This window comes from Phycodurus eques, chromosome 9 (assembly GCF_024500275.1).
Source record: "Phycodurus eques isolate BA_2022a chromosome 9, UOR_Pequ_1.1, whole genome shotgun sequence".
NCBI classification, from domain to species: Eukaryota; Metazoa; Chordata; class Actinopteri; order Syngnathiformes; family Syngnathidae; genus Phycodurus; species Phycodurus eques.
Window position 1 is genome coordinate 3,809,087 of NC_084533.1, and position 15,897 is coordinate 3,824,983.

Here is a 15,897-nt window from a genome sequence, read left to right on the forward strand (position 1 = left end):
TTAGGTCCTCAAAAACCTCCTTACATGACAAAATTAACTGACCACACAAGGACCCAGCGGAAAGCATACAGCGTCACCCTTTACGCCACCAGTCTGCCTCCCAGCGCCCTCAGCCTGCCAACCATACCGACCCTCCTCCAGTAAGCCCTATCGCGCCTTCTTCTCAGTCCTTTTCAACAGTGTCCCCCACTTGTCCTAGCTATTCACCATGCCCTGCCATTTTACCTCCACCTTTTGTTTAGATTCTGATATTTCCGATTGTGAAGATGGCCCCATTTAGTTAACCTCCTTTCTGATTCTGACTCCAACAACGATTTAGATTTTTCTGGTTTCTTCCCTATTTTTTCTCATCCTAGTCAGTTTTTGTCACGTTTTCCCTGTTCCAACCCCTCCGAGTCCAAGCCCAAGTTCTTTCCCTCTGACCTTTACTTGGGCACTCGCTTGGCCATCTATCAAGGGACCGCCGCGTGGTGGCCAACGGAGGCGCCCAAGTAAAGGTCAAATTGTGTCCTCCTGTTTTTATGCCCATTTCCAAGTCACTTAATTTTTCACTATTTTCCACACCTTGTTCCACGCCTCCAACTAAGTCACATCCATCCAAACCTTCCCCCAAGTCACCTCGTTCCATGGCTTTTTTCGTCACCTCTTGTTTCCTGTACTCCTGTACTCCCAAACCTCAATGGCAGCAGGCTGAGGAAGCGACTGTAGACCCCATTACTGCTCTTCGGCAGCAGACTCCCGTTCCTGTACCTCGGCAGCTGCGGCAGGCTCCGGCAGCCCTCACCAAGCGGCCACCACCCGACCCTGCTCCGGCGGTGCTCGTCCAGTGGCCCTACCCGACCCAGCTCGGGCAGCGCCCGTCCAGCCGCTGCCACTCAATCCTCTCTCCTGGCCCCTGCGTTGCACATCAAGGGCGTCCGCCTGAATCGCCCTGTGGAAACCCTGGTGCTTGGCATCCTGGCCGACCTCCTGAACTGCCCAGCCAAACAACCCTGAACGGCGGACTCTGAACCCGCCTCCGCGGAGGTGTACTGTCATGGTCTATATTTTGGTTTGGATTGTGTTTTGTTTCATGTTTTCCTGTTTCCCATGTTTTTCATGTCTTGTGTGCTCATTTAGTTGTGTCCACCTGTTCTCCTCAACCTTCTACCTTGTGTTGACCAATCAGCTCCCTCCAGCCATTCGTGTCGTATCCAGGTGTCGTTGTCTCGTCAATTTGTTTGTATTTAGTTCCCTGGTTTGTATTTAGTTCCTTGGTTCTTGTCGGTTCATTGTCATTGTCACTGTATCTGTCACGTCTTAGTCGCCAGTAGTTTCACTAGTCATGTCTTGTTTCCAGTTTAAGGTTTATTCAAGTGTTTCTTTGTTACATTGATTATCAGTTTTGGAACTTTGTTTAGTTAGCCTTTTCCATGATCCTTGTTTGCCTTGGATTTGGAAAAAAAATATCATTTTTGAGACTTCTGCCTTGCCTCCCTGCTTCCCTGCACTTGGGTCCTTCACGTTTTGCCTTGCCTCCCTTGCCTTAAAAAAAAAAAAGATTACCAACTTGACACAGAGGAGACTTTTTTTTTTTTTTTTTTTAATAATTAGATTTTATTTGTGTTGCACGATGACCGACTGGTTAGCACATCTGCCTCACAACTCTGAGGACCCGGGTTCGAATCTGGCGCCACTCCGCCTGTGTGAAGTTTGCATGTTCTCCCCGTGCCTGCATGGGTTTTCCCCGGGTACTCCGGTTTCCTCCCACATCCCAAAATCATTCATGGTAGGTTAATTAAATACTCTAAATTGCCCATAGGCGTGAATGTGATTATGAATGCTAGTGACCAGTTCAGGGTGTACCCCCCTCTCTCCCAAAGATAGCTGGGATAGGCTCTAGTACACCCACGACCCTAGTGAGGATAAGCGATACGGAAAATGAATGAATGTTTTTATGCCAGTCCATGAAAAAAGTTTGGGGACGACTGATGTACAGTAATTGATAATATTATTTTGACTCTACCATGCAATCAAACACAATCAGAGTTGTATTCAGATAGGATTTACAGTCAACATTTTTTCTATTTCCTGTGTAATTACATGATGCTAGAGCTAGGACATGAGTTGGAAAAATTTATGTTTCACACAGCCTGCTGCAGTGTCACAAGAGCAGGCGCCTCCCTGCCTCCCTCCTACACCGCCAGGCCTTGCGGGATGCACTCAATGAAAGCACCGCTGAACCACATTTAAAGAGGTTGAGGCTGTGCGCTGAACATGGAATGCGACGTGGACAGTGCAGAAGATGCTTTTATTGTGGAAATAAGGGACATTTGATCAGAGAGTGTCTGAAGGAGGGAAAAAAGAAGGCATTTGCACTCATGGTGGTGATGGATGGTGGGGGAGCCAATTCGTCTGACCTCTGGCTTACTCCCGGCGGCCCCAAAGACAAAGCAGCACTTTACTGGCTGTATACAGACGCATGCATTCACCATGGTTGTTTCTTTTTGTTATTTTTCTGCAATGAAGACGCGCTTGGCACAGATAACACCGCTTCGCTTAGACTAGTAATTTAATTTACAGTCACCACCTGTCATGAACGGAGCAAGTGACAGGACCCAAAATGCACGACTCCAATTCAAATGGACAGTTTTCAAAATTGAGGTTTAATAAATGGGCAGGCAATCCGCAAAGGCAACAGTATCCAAAAAACGTGAGGCAAATAGGCAAGGTCAAAAATTAGAACAGGGTCTAAGCTTACTATGAGTCGGTGACGTGGAAACAAGGAATGCTGGAACGTGACAACAAGGTACAACGAACTATCGACCAGAAAGAATGAGACAAGAGGTTAAATGCATGGGGTAATTCGGGTAAACGAGGCACAGGTGGTGAAGATGGAACAGGTGTGTACGAGACGGGGGGGAAGACAACAACCATAACACACACACCCATGACAGGACACCCCTCCCCCCGAATGGCCGGCCCCAGACGGCCCTTGAGCCTCAGGATGCGCAATGTGGAAGTCCCGAATGAGCGAGTCATCAACGATAGATCTAGACAGCACCCATGAACATTCCTCAGGCCCGTAGCCTTAGTAGGTGCTACTGACGGTAGCACCTACTAAATTGCAAAACTCCTTCCAAAATTGTGAAATCAATTGGGGGCCCCGATCGGATACCACATTCTTGGGAAAACCATGAAACTTGAATACCTGGTTTATCATCAACTCGGCAGTTTCTTTAGTTGAGGGGAGTTTCGGCAGTGCAATGAAGTGTGCCATCTTAGAGAACCTGTCAACAACTGTGAAAATTGTGGTATTTCCTTTAGAGGCCGGTAATCCTGTCACAAAGTCTACGGAAATGTCTGACCAAGGACGTTGTTGTAACAGCAGTGTTCGCAATTCCCCAGAAGGACGTTAACGAGAGGACATGTTAGCAGCACATACCTGGCAAGCATTGACGTAATTGATAACATCTCGTCTAACATTAGGCCACCAAAAGCGCTGTTCAACCACACATTGCGTTGTGGCAATGCCTGGGTGGCATACAGTCCTGTTAGTGTGAGCCAGTGGATAACTCTTCCCCTTAAGGTCGGGATCACATAAAGCCTGTTTTCATGGCAATCTTCATGGCTAAGAGTGTTCTTCAGAGCCTTTTTTACCACAGTTTCAATGTCCCAAACAAAAGCAGAAATAAAACATGACTTGGGCAAAATGGTTTTGGGGTCGGACAAAGAATTCTCAATGCAGAAAATACGCGATAAAGCATCTGGCGTACCATTTTTAGAACGTCAGTAGGATAACGTGACATTAAGGCCCATCTAGCCTGCCTTGGATTTAATCTTTTAGCAGACTTAAGATACTCAAGGTTCTTGTGATCTCTCCATACTAAAAACGGTGTCTGAGCCCCTTCAAGCCAGTGCCTCCACTCCACTAAAGCCACCTTGACAGCCAGCAGTTCCTAGTCACCTATGTCGTAATTTCTCTCGGCTGGAGCCAGTTTTTTCGAGAGATAAGCACAAGGATGTAACTTACCATCGGTGTGACATTTCTGGGAGAGCACTGCTCCTATTCCAGACGCATCAACTTCTACAACAAACTGCTGTTTGGGATCTTGCAAAGTGAGGATGGGAGCGGAGGTAAAGATTGATTTTAGTTTCTGTAAAGCTGACTGACAAAGCGGGTTCCACACAAAGGGTCTGTGTGGCGAGGTAAGATCATGCAAAGGCACGGCTATTGAACTGAAATTTCTAATGAACTTTCTGTAGAAATTTGCGAACCCTAAGAACCTTTGTACATCCTTCTGTGATGTGGGAGTGGGCCAATTAGTCATGGCATCAACTTTGCAAGGGTCCATTTTTATTTCACCTGGAGCCAGCACGAAACCCAGAAAAGAAACAGATGCCTTGTGGAACTCACATTTCTCAGCCTTGACATATAGTTCATTGTGCAGTAACCGCTGCAACACAGAGCGGACATGAATAATGTGAGTCTCCTCATACAGGAAGAATATAAAAATATCGTCCAAATATATAAAAACGTACACATTCAACATCTCATGCAAGACATCATTGACAAAGTTCTAGAAAACAGCTGGAGCGTTAGTTAGTCCAAAAGGCATTACCAAATACTCATAATGTCCCGTTGGTGTGTTGAATGCTGTTTTCCATTCATCCCCCTCCCTTATGCTCACAAGATAATACGCATCTCTCAAGTCTAGTTTGGTGAAAACCTTGCCTCCTTCCAGGAACTTGAAGGCGGTGGAGATGAGATGAAGAGGGTACCTGTTTTTCACAGTTATTTTGTTGAGACTCCGGTAATCGATACAGGGTCGCAGGTTCTTGTCCTTTTTGTCCAAAAAGAAAAATCCTGCTCCCGTAGGGAATGAGGATGGGCGAATGATCCCGGCTGCCAGTGATTCTTCCACATACTCCTTTATAGCCTTGTGTTCCGGCCCTGAAAGAGAGAACAAATTCCCCTGTGGAATTGTGGTTCCAGGCGGCAAGTCAACTGCACCGTCATAAGGTCTGTGGGGTGGAAGGGATTTAGATTTGGACTTGGAAAAAACTTCTTTAATGTCATGGTAACAGGTGGGCACTTGAGACAAGTCAGGATCCCCAGATGGGGTCTGTGGAAAATCATATGAAATTATCCCTGAACATTACATGGAGGCTTAAAACAGTTCTGGGCGCAATTGCTGCCCCATGACATAACATGCCCAGAGGACCAGTGAATGTGGGGGTTATGTAATTTCAACCATGGGTTCCCTAAAATAAGATCATAATCCATAGCCTCAAAAACATGAAAACTAATGCGTCCCGAGTGAGAATCAGGAAATGTACAACAGTATCCAAAAAAACGTGAGGCAAAAAGGCAAGATCAATAATCAGAAAAAGGTCGAGGCTTACTATGAGTCGGGGATGTGGAAACAAGGAATGCTGGAACGTGACAACATGGTACAACGAACTGGCACAGGTGGGGAAGATGCTCTCAGGAGCAGGTGTGTATGAGACGGGGAAGACAACAACCATAACACACACCCATGACACCACCAGACATTCAAATACACACTTATGGAGTTAATGTATGCAACTATGAAGTATAATTGATAGATCCCTTTGAATTATAAAGATGTTGTCGCCCCCTCTCCAGAACCAGTCATGACATGACATGTCATGACAACAAAAGACGAGGGATCTTCTTCTTCTTTTCCTTTCGGCTTGTCCCATTAGGGGTCGCCACAGCGCGTCATCCTTTTCCATGTAAGCCTATCTCCTGCATCCTCCTCTCAAATACCAACTGCCATCATGTCTTCCCTCACGACATCCATCAACCTTCTCTTTGGTCTTCCTCGAGCTCTCTTGCCTGTCAGCTCCATCCTCATCATCCTTCTTCCAATATACTCACTATTTCTCCTCTGGACGTGTCCAAACCATTGAAGTCTGCGCTCTCTAACTTTGTCTCCAAAACATCGAACCTTGGCTGTCCCTCTGATGAGCTCATTTCTAATTTTATCCAACCTGGTCACTCCAAGAGCGAACCTCAACATCTTCATTTCCGCCACCTCCAGCTCTGCTTCCTGTTGTCTCTTCAGTGCCACTGTCTCTAATCCATACATCATGGCTGGCCTCACTACTGTTTTATAAACTTTTCCCTTCATCCTAGCAGAGACTCTTCTGTCACATAACACACCTGACACCTTCCTCCACCCGTTCCAACCTGCTTTGACCCGTTTCTTCACTTCCTGACCACACTCACCATTGCTCTGGACGGTTGACCCCAAGTATTTAAAGTCCTCCACCCTTGCTATCGCTTCTCCCTGTAGCCTCATTCTTCCCCCACCAGCCCTCTCATTCATGCACATATATTCTGTTTAACTTCGGCTAATCTTCATTCCTCTTCTTTCCAGTACATGCCTCCATCTTTCTAACTGTTCCTCCAGCTGCTCCCTGCTTTCACTGCAGATCACAATGTCATCTGCAAACATCATGGTCCACGGGGATTCCAGTCTAACCTCATCTGTCAGCCTATCCATCACCACTGCAAAAAGGAAGGGGCTCAGGGCTGATCCCTGATGCAGTCCCACGTCCACCTTAAATTCTTCTGTCACACCTACAGCACACCTCACCGCTGTTCTGCTGCCCTCGTACATGTCCTGTATTATTCTAACATACTTCTCTGCCACTCCAGACGTCCGCATGCAGTGCCACAGTTCCTCTCTGGGTACTCTGTCATAGGCTTTCTCTAGATCTACAAAGACACAATGTAGCTCCTTCTGACCTTCTCTGTACTTTTCCATCAACATCCTCAAGGCAAATAATGCATCTGTGGTACTCTTTCTAGGCATGAAACCATACTGTTGCTCGCAAATACTCACTTCTGTCCTGAGTCTAGCCTCCACTACTCTTTCCCATAACTTCATTGTGTGGCTCATCAACTTTATTCCTCTATAGTTGCCACAGCTCTGCACATCACCTTTGTTCTTAAAAATGGGCACCAGTACACTTTTCCTCCATTCCTCAGGCATCTTCTCACGCACTAGAATTCTATTGAACAAGCTGGTCAAAAACTTCACAGCCACATCTCCTAGATGCTTCCATACCTCCACAGGAATGTCATCAGGACCAACTGCCTTTCCATTTTTCATCCTCTTTAATGCCTTTCTAACTTCCCCCTTACTAATCATTGCCACTTCCTGGTCCACCGCACTTACCTCTTCTACTCTCCCTTCTCTATCATTTTCCTCATTCATCAACTCCTCGAAGTATTCTTTCCATCTAGCAAGCACACTGCTGGCACCAGTCAACGTATTTCCATCTTTATCCTTAATCACCCTAACCTGCTGCACATCCTTCCCATCTCTATCCCTCTGTCTGGCCAGCCTGTATAGAACCTTTTCTCCTTCTTTAGTGTCCAACCTGCCATACATGTCATCATATGCCTCTTGTTTTGCCTTTGCCACCTCTACCTTTGCCCTGTGTCGCATCTCAATGTATTCCTTTCGCCTCTCCTCGGTCCTCTCAGTGTCCCACTTCTTCTTAGCTAACCTTTTTCCTTGTATGATTTCCTGTACTGTGAGGTTCCACCACCAAGTCTCCTTCTCTCCTTTCCTGCCAGAAGATACACCAAGTACTCTCCTGCCTGCTTCTCTGATCACCTTGGCTGCAGTGGTCCAGTCTTCTGGAAGCTCCTGCCGTCCACCGAGAGCCTGTATCACCTCTTCCCGAAAAGCTGCACAACACTCGTCCTGTCTCTGCTTCCACCACATGGTTCTCTTTTCTGCCTTTGTCTTCCTAATTGTCCTCCCCACCACCAGAGTCATCTTACACACCACCATCCTATGCTGTCTAGCCACACTCTCCCCTACCACTACCTTACAGTTGGTAACCTCCTTCAGATTACATCGTCTGCACAAGATGTAATCCACCTGTGTGCTTCTACCTCCGCTCTTGTAGGTCACCCTATGTTCGTGCCTCTTCTGAAAAAAAGTGTTCACTACAGCCATTTGCATCCTTGTTGCAAAGTCTACCACCATCTGTCCCTCCAAGTTCCTTTCCTGGATGCCGTACTTACCCATCACTTCTTCATCACCCCTATTACCTTCACCAACATGTCCATTACAATCTGCACCAATTACGACTCTCTCACTGTCTGGGATGCTCAGAACTACATCATCTAGCTCATTCCAGAATTTCTCTTTCACCTCTAGGTCACATCCTACCTGTGGGGCATAGCCACTAATCACATTACACATAACACCCTCAATTTCAAATTTCAGCCTCATCACTCGATCTGATACTCTTTTCACCTCCAAGACATTCTTAGCCAACTCTTCTTTCAAAATAACCCCGACTCCATTTCTCTTCCCATCTACACCATGGTAAAATAATTTAAACCCTGCCCCTAAACTTCTAGCCTTACTGCCTTTCCACCTGGTCTCCTGGACACACAATATATCAACCTTTCTCCTAATCATCATGTCAACCAACTCCCGAGATTTTCCTGTCATAGTCCCAACATTCAAAGTCCCCACATTCAGTTCTAGGCTCTGTGTTTTCCTCTTCTCTTTCTGCCAAAGAACCCGCTTTCCATCTCCTCTTCTTCTTTGACTTCGACCCACAGTAGCTGAATTTCCAACGGCGCCCCGCAGGTTGACGGCGCCGGTGGCGGACGTTGTTAACCCGGGCCACGACCGATCCGGTATGGAATTCTTTGGATGAACGCTCATATTTGTTTGGCAAGGTTTTAAGCCGGATGCCCTTCCTGACGCAACCCTCTGCATTTATCCGGGCTTGGGACCGGCCTACAGTTTGCACTGACTTGTGCCACCCATAGGGCTGCATTACAACAAAAGACGAGGGATAACAAAGATAAATTGAAAATTTAAGTACCTGAAATGTCGAATTGTTAATTCTAATTGTCTGAGGATCTATTCCCTGTGTAGATGTAGGTGATAGAGGAATCACTCAAAATGTAAGATGATTTGCAATTTTCAAGGTTTTGAGAAACTAGTCACTGGTGGATATTTGGTCTGAGAAAAATAATTAAAAATGCATATTTTTAATTCTATCAATCCATCCATCCCTCCATTGTCTTTACCGCTTTATCCTCACAAGGGTCACAGGCGTCCTGAAGCGTATACCAGCCATCTTCGGGCGAGAGGCGGGGTACACGCCGAACTGGTCGCCAGCCAATCGCAGGGAATATATAAACAAACAACCATTCGTGCACACAGTCACACCTATGGGTATTTTAGAGTATTCAAGCAACCTACCACACATGTTTTTGGGATGTGGGAGGAAACCGGAGTGCCCGAAGAAAACCCACGCATGCACGGGGAGAACATGTAAATTCCACACAGGTGGGGCCGGGATTTGAAACCCAGTCCTCAAAACTGTGAGGCAGATGTGCTAATCAGTTCGTCCACCGTGCCGCCCATATTTTTAATTGATGGTTGAAAATTTTAGTTTTTTTTTGTTGTTTTTTTTTGGTACTAGATGAATCAAAGGCTCCACTGCACCTGTGTGGCGTTTGCATGTTCTCCCCGTGCCTGCGTGGGTTTTCTCCGGGAATTCCGGTTTCCTCCCACATCCCAAAAACATGCATGGTAGGTTAATTGACAACTCTAAATTGCACGTAGATGTGAATGTGAGTGCGAATGGTTTTGTTTGTTTGTATGTGCCCTGCGATTGGCTGGCAACCAGTTCAGGGTGTACCTCGCCTCCTGCCCGTGTCATGAACGGAACAGAGGCTAGGACCCAAAAATGCAAGACTCCAAAACAAATGGACAGTTTCCAAAAAGAGAGGTTTAATAGACGGGCATAGGTCGGTACACGGGCAGGCAATCCAAGAAGGGCAACAGTATCCAAGAACATGAGGCAAAGAGGCAAGGTCGATAATCGGAACAGGGTCAAAGTCTTACTGTGAGTCTGTGACAAGGAATGCTGGAACGTGACGACAAGGTACAACGAACTGGCAACGAGAGGGAATGAGACACGAGGTTAAATACAATAGGTAATTAGGGTGAACAAGGCACAGGTGATGAAGATGCTCACAGGAGCAGGTGTGTGAGAAACGAGAGAGGAAGACAAAACCTGGCACACACGCACACCCACACATGACAGTACCCCCCCCTTAACGGCCGGCCCCAGACGGCCCTGGGGCCCCTGGATGCGCAACGTGGAAGTCCCGAATGAGCGAATCATCCATGATAAACGCAGACGGTACCCATGAACGTTCCTCAGGCCCATAGCCCTCCCAGTCCACCAGATATTGAAACCCCCTCCCCCTCCGACGAGACGACAACAGCCGCTTCACAGCGAAGACAGGGCCCCCATCCACAAACCGGGGGGGAGGAGGGGGCCTGGAAGGCGGGACCAGAGGGGAGTCCCGGGCTGGTTTGAGTAGGCTGACATGAAAAGCAGGGTGGACCCGCATCGACCTTGGGAGCCTCAGCTTCACGGTGACAGGGTTGATGATCTTTGTGATGGGGAAGGGCCCAACGAACCTGGGAGCGAGCTTCTTGGACTCCACCCGGAGTGGAATATGTTTGGTCGAGAGCCAAACTCGCTGACCCACTTTGTAGTTCGGGGCCGGTGTCCTCCGACGGTCAGCAGCGGTTTTGTAGGACCGTCCCTGGCGCAGCAGCATCTGTCGGGCTCGCTCCCAGGTCCTCCTGCAGCGTCTCACCAAGGTTAATGTCGCTGGAACTGTGGACTCAGGGGCTATGGCAGGAAACAGAGATGGTTGGTAACCATGCACAACGTGAAAAGGCGATAGACCAGTGGATGCAGAGGGGAGGGAATTGTGGGAGAATTCGACCCAAACCAATTTCTGAGACCAGGATCGCGGATCCTGTGAAGCGAGACATCGGAGCCTCGTCTCCAGGTCCTGGTTCAGCCTCTCGGTTTGGCCGTTGGTTTCAGGATGAAACCCAGATGACAGACTGACGGTAGCACCTATGAGTTTGCAAAACTCCTTCCAAAATTGCGAAATGAATTGGGGACCCCTATCAGACACCACATTCCTGGGGAAACCATGGAACTTAAAAACCTGATTAATCATCAGCTCGGCAGTGTCTTTAGCTGAGGGGAGTTTTGGAAGTGCAATGAAGTGTGCCATCTTAGAGAACCTGTCAACAACTGTAAGAATGGTGGTATTGCCTTTAGAGGCCGGTAATCCTGTCACAAAGTCTACGGAAATGTCTGACCAAGGACGTAGTGGTATTGGCAGGGGTCGCAACTCCCCAGAAGGACGTTGATGAGAGGGCTTGTTGGCAGCACATACCTGGCAAGCATTGACATAATCAATAACATCCCTCCTAATATTAGGCCACCAAAAGCGCTGTTCGACCACTGATTGAGTCTTGGCAATGCCTGGGTGACATACAGTGCGGTTCGTGTGAGCCCAGTGGATGACTCTTCCCCTTAAGGTCGGAACCACATAAAGCCTGTTTTCAGGGCAATCGTCAGGGCTAGGAGTGTCTTTCAGAGCCCCTTTAACCGCCGTTTCAATGTCCCAAACAAAAGCGGAAATAAAACATGACTTGGGCAAAATAGTCTTTGGGTTGGACAAAGAATTCTCTTCGGAGAAAATGCGTGACAAAGCATCTGGCTTACCATTTTTAGAACCGGGTCGGTAGGATAGCGTGAAATTAAATCTAGTAAAGAACAGAGCCCATCTAGCCTGCCTCGCATTTAATCTTTTAGCAGTCTTAATATACTCAAGGTTCTTGTGATCTGTCCATACTAAAAACGGAGTCTGTGCCCCCTCTAGCCAGTGCCTCCACTCCATCAAGGCCACCTTGACTGCCAGCAGTTCACGGTCACCAATGTCATAATTTTTCTCAGCTGGGGTCAGTTTTTTGGAGAGAAAAGCACAAGGATGTAATTTATCATCCTTGAGAGATTTCTGGGAGAGCACTGCTCCTATTCCGGCATCAGACGCATCGACTTCTACCACAAACTGCTGTTGGAGATCTGGCAAAGTAAGGATGGGAGCGGAGGTAAAGCTCGACTTAAGTTTTTGAAACGCTGCCTGACAAAGCGGGTTCCATGCAAAAGGTTTGTGTGGCGAGGTAAGATCATGCAAAGGAGAGGCTATAGAACTGAAATTCCTGATGAATTTTCTGTAGAAGTTTGCAAACCCTAAGAACCTTTGTACATCTTTGCGTGACGTGGGAGTAGGCCAATTAATTACTGCATCGACTTTGCAAGGGTCCATTTTGACTTCACCTTGAGCCAGGACAAAACCCAGAAAAGAAACTGACGCCCTGTGGAACTCACATTTCTCAGCCTTAACATATAGTTGGTTCTGCAGTAACTGCTGCAAAACAGAGCGGACATGAATAATGTGAGTCTCCTCATCCGGGGAGAAAATCAAAATGTCATCCAAATAAACAAAAACATAAACATTCAGCATGTCACGCAGGACATCATTGACGAGGTTCTGGAAAACAGCTGGAGCGTTAGTAAGCCCAAAAGGCATTACCAAATATTCATAATGTCCTGTTGGTGTGTTAAATGCTGTTTTCCATTCATCCCCCTCCCTTATTCTGACTAGATGATATGCATTTCTTAAGTCCAGTTTGGTGAAAACCTTGGCTCCCTCCAGGAACTCAAAGGCGGTGGAGATGAGAGGAAGAGGGTACCTGTTTTTTACAGTGATATCGTTGAGACCCCGGTAATCGATACAGGGTCGCAGGGTCTTGTCTTTCTTGTCCACAAAGAAAAATCCTGCTCCCGCAGGGGATGAAGATGGGCGAATGAGGCCGGCTGCCAGTGATTCCTCCACGTACTCCTTCATGGCCTTGTGTTCCGGCCCTGAAAGAGAGAACAACCTGCCTCGTGGGGGTGTGGTTCCAGGCAGCAAGTCAATAGCACAGTCATAAGGTCTGTGGGGTGGAAGGGATTTGGCCTTGGACTTGGAAAAAACGTCTTTAATATCCTGGTAACAGGTGGGCACTTGAGATAAATCAGGATCCCCAGATGGGGTCTGTGGATTGTCCTTAGAAACATGACCCTGAACATCACATGGCGGCTTGAAACAGTTCCAGGCGCAATTGCTGCCCCATGACATAACCTGCCCAGAGGACCAGTCAATGTGGGGGTTATGTAATCTCAACCATGGGTTCCCTAAGATAAGGTCCTGATTCATGGCGTCAAAAACATGAAAACTAATGCGTTCCGAGTGAGAATCGGGAAATGTCAATGTGAGTGTTTGAGTGCGGTGAGTGATTTTGCCCATAAAACTGCCGTCTGCAGCATAAGTGTTGCGGTGGCGTTTTATTTCAAAGGTTCTAAGGTGCATACGTTTAACGAGGATGGAGTTGAGTAAGTTTGCGTCAGAACCAGAGTCAATTAATACAGGTGTATGAATTTCTTGATCAGGAGAGCATAGTGTCACTTTAGGAAGAACCCGTGTAGGGTCTTCCTTCATCAAATTCAGACTCACCTCTCCCGTGCCCTTGCTACCGGCACCGGCAACTTTGACGTGACAGTTGCTCACGGAATGACCCAACTGACCGCAGTAGAAGCACCGCCCTTCCCTCAGCCGGCGTTGACGTTCCTCAGGGGAGAGACGGAACCTGCCCAGTTGCATGGGTTCCTCCGTGGGGACGTTAGCCAGTGGGCTGAGACCGGAACCAGGGGATCTGTCTTGGTTTGGCTGGTCACCGAGGCTTGTCCTCAAAGTGCGCGGTGACGCAGCCTTCCGCCGATCTCCATCCAGCTCGCGATCCAAAAGCCTCCTGTCGATTTTTACGGCGAGAGCGATGAGAGTGTCCAAGTCGGTCGGCAGGTCTAGCGGCACTAAATGATCCTTGACGGCGGGGGATAGTCCTTGAAAAAAGGCATCGAGTAGCGCCCGATTATTCCAATGACTCTCAGCTGCTAGAATGCGAAACTCAATCGCGTAATCTGACACCCTGCGCATGCCTTGTCGTAAGGTGACAAGGGAGCGAGCTGCCTCACGATCCGGAGTGGAAAATTGAAAAATTTGCTCCATAGTCTTTACGAAAAAAGCCCATGAATGACACGTGGCGGCATTGCGGCTCCATTCAGCAGTAGCCCACGCCTCCGCACGACCAGTCAGGTGGGAAATGACGAAAGCGATCTTTGCCCGCTCGGTGGGGAAGGCAGCTGCCTGCAGCTCAAAGTGGAGTTCGCACTGCGTGATGAACGGCTTAATGTTCCCAGAATTTCCAGAGAACCTCTCCGGTCGGGAGAGCTGTGGGCAGACAGCAGCGGAGGTGGCAGGTGGCTGCATGTTGACTGTTTCACATGGAAATACCGTGGCGGTATTGGGTGTGGTGCCAACTGGTTCCTTGTCTTGGATAATTTTCATAAGAAGTTCAAACTGTGAGGCCACCTGTCTCATCATATTGTCCTGATGCCTTGACAGTCCCTCTAGATGAAGGTGGAGGGCAGCAAGCTGCTCATCCTGCTTCGAGAGGCGTTGACCCTGCGCTTGAAGGGCTTTGCGCACCGGGTCTGAGTCTGCTGGGTCCATGTTATGGCCAGTTCGTTCTGTCATGAACGGAACAGAGGCTAGGACCCAAAAATGCAAGACTCCAAAACAAATGGACAGTTTCCAAAAAGAGAGGTTTAATAGACGGGCATAGGTCGGTACACGGGCAGGCAATCCAAGAAGGGCAACAGTATCCAAGAACATGAGGCAAAGAGGCAAGGTCGATAATCGGAACAGGGTCAAAGTCTTACTGTGAGTCTGTGACAAGGAATGCTGGAACGTGACGACAAGGTACAACGAACTGGCAACGAGAGGGAATGAGACACGAGGTTAAATACAATAGGTAATTAGGGTGAACGAGGCACAGGTGGTGAAGATGCTCACAGGAGCAGGTGTGTGAGAAACGAGAGAGGAAGACAAAACCTGGCACACACGCACACCCACACATGACAGCCCGATGATAGCTGGGATAGGCTCCAGCACTCCCGCGACCCTTGTGAGGAGAAGCGGCTCAGAAAATGGATGGATGGATGGATGGATAGATGAATAAAAATTCTGGTTAAACTCATGGCTAATTCCACCGATATAAATAAATTAACACAAATGTGAAAAGCAAAATGTTAACTACTTACTGTGAGGGGTGAGAATATCAGTTTTGTGAAAATGCACAATTCACAACATTAAGTTCAGAACCACGATTTGTTTACACTCATTAAGTTAACAGTTTTGTTTGAAACATTCTTTGTTTCAAATGCTGTCAAATGATCAAAGCAAATGTATTTATATAGCACCTTTTATCAATTGTAAATGTAACACCAAGTGACTTACAGCAATTAAAAGGACGACAAAAGCTTTAAAGGTATTTGGGTCTCAAGATAAGACTATCTGACTGACAAGACGTGTGTTCAACTTATGCACAAAAACGACTTGGTGTGAGGCCAGCTGATTACTGATGTGTTGGTGCGTGTATGGTTATGTCTGTGTGTGGTGTTTGAGAGACGAATGCTGGAATCTTGGTGAAAGTGCATTGTTTGACTGATTACAGGAAGAGCTGTTGTTCGCTGGGGTTACTGTATGTATCTGTGTGCGTGTTACTACCTAAGCAATGTGTTGTGAGCTGTTGCTGCAGGAGGAAAATAAGTTGTGGAAAAAGTTTTTTTTTTTTTGAGGATTGGCGATTAACTAGTGTAACGCTGTGATATTGTGGAGCAAGAGTTTTGTTTTGTTTTTATGATGTAGTGAGAATGAACCCTCGAGACCTGAATGGGAAAAGCTCTGATAGCAAAATAGATTCCATTGGGGAGGGAAGGAGAAAATGAGGCTGCTCAAAATCTTAGAATAGTGCAACTCAACGTTCAGACAATGACAGAATGTTGTCATCGAGTTTGTAGCACTAGAAAACATATCTGCAAAATGTAATAACCAAATGATAACTTCAAGAAAAACTGGTCACC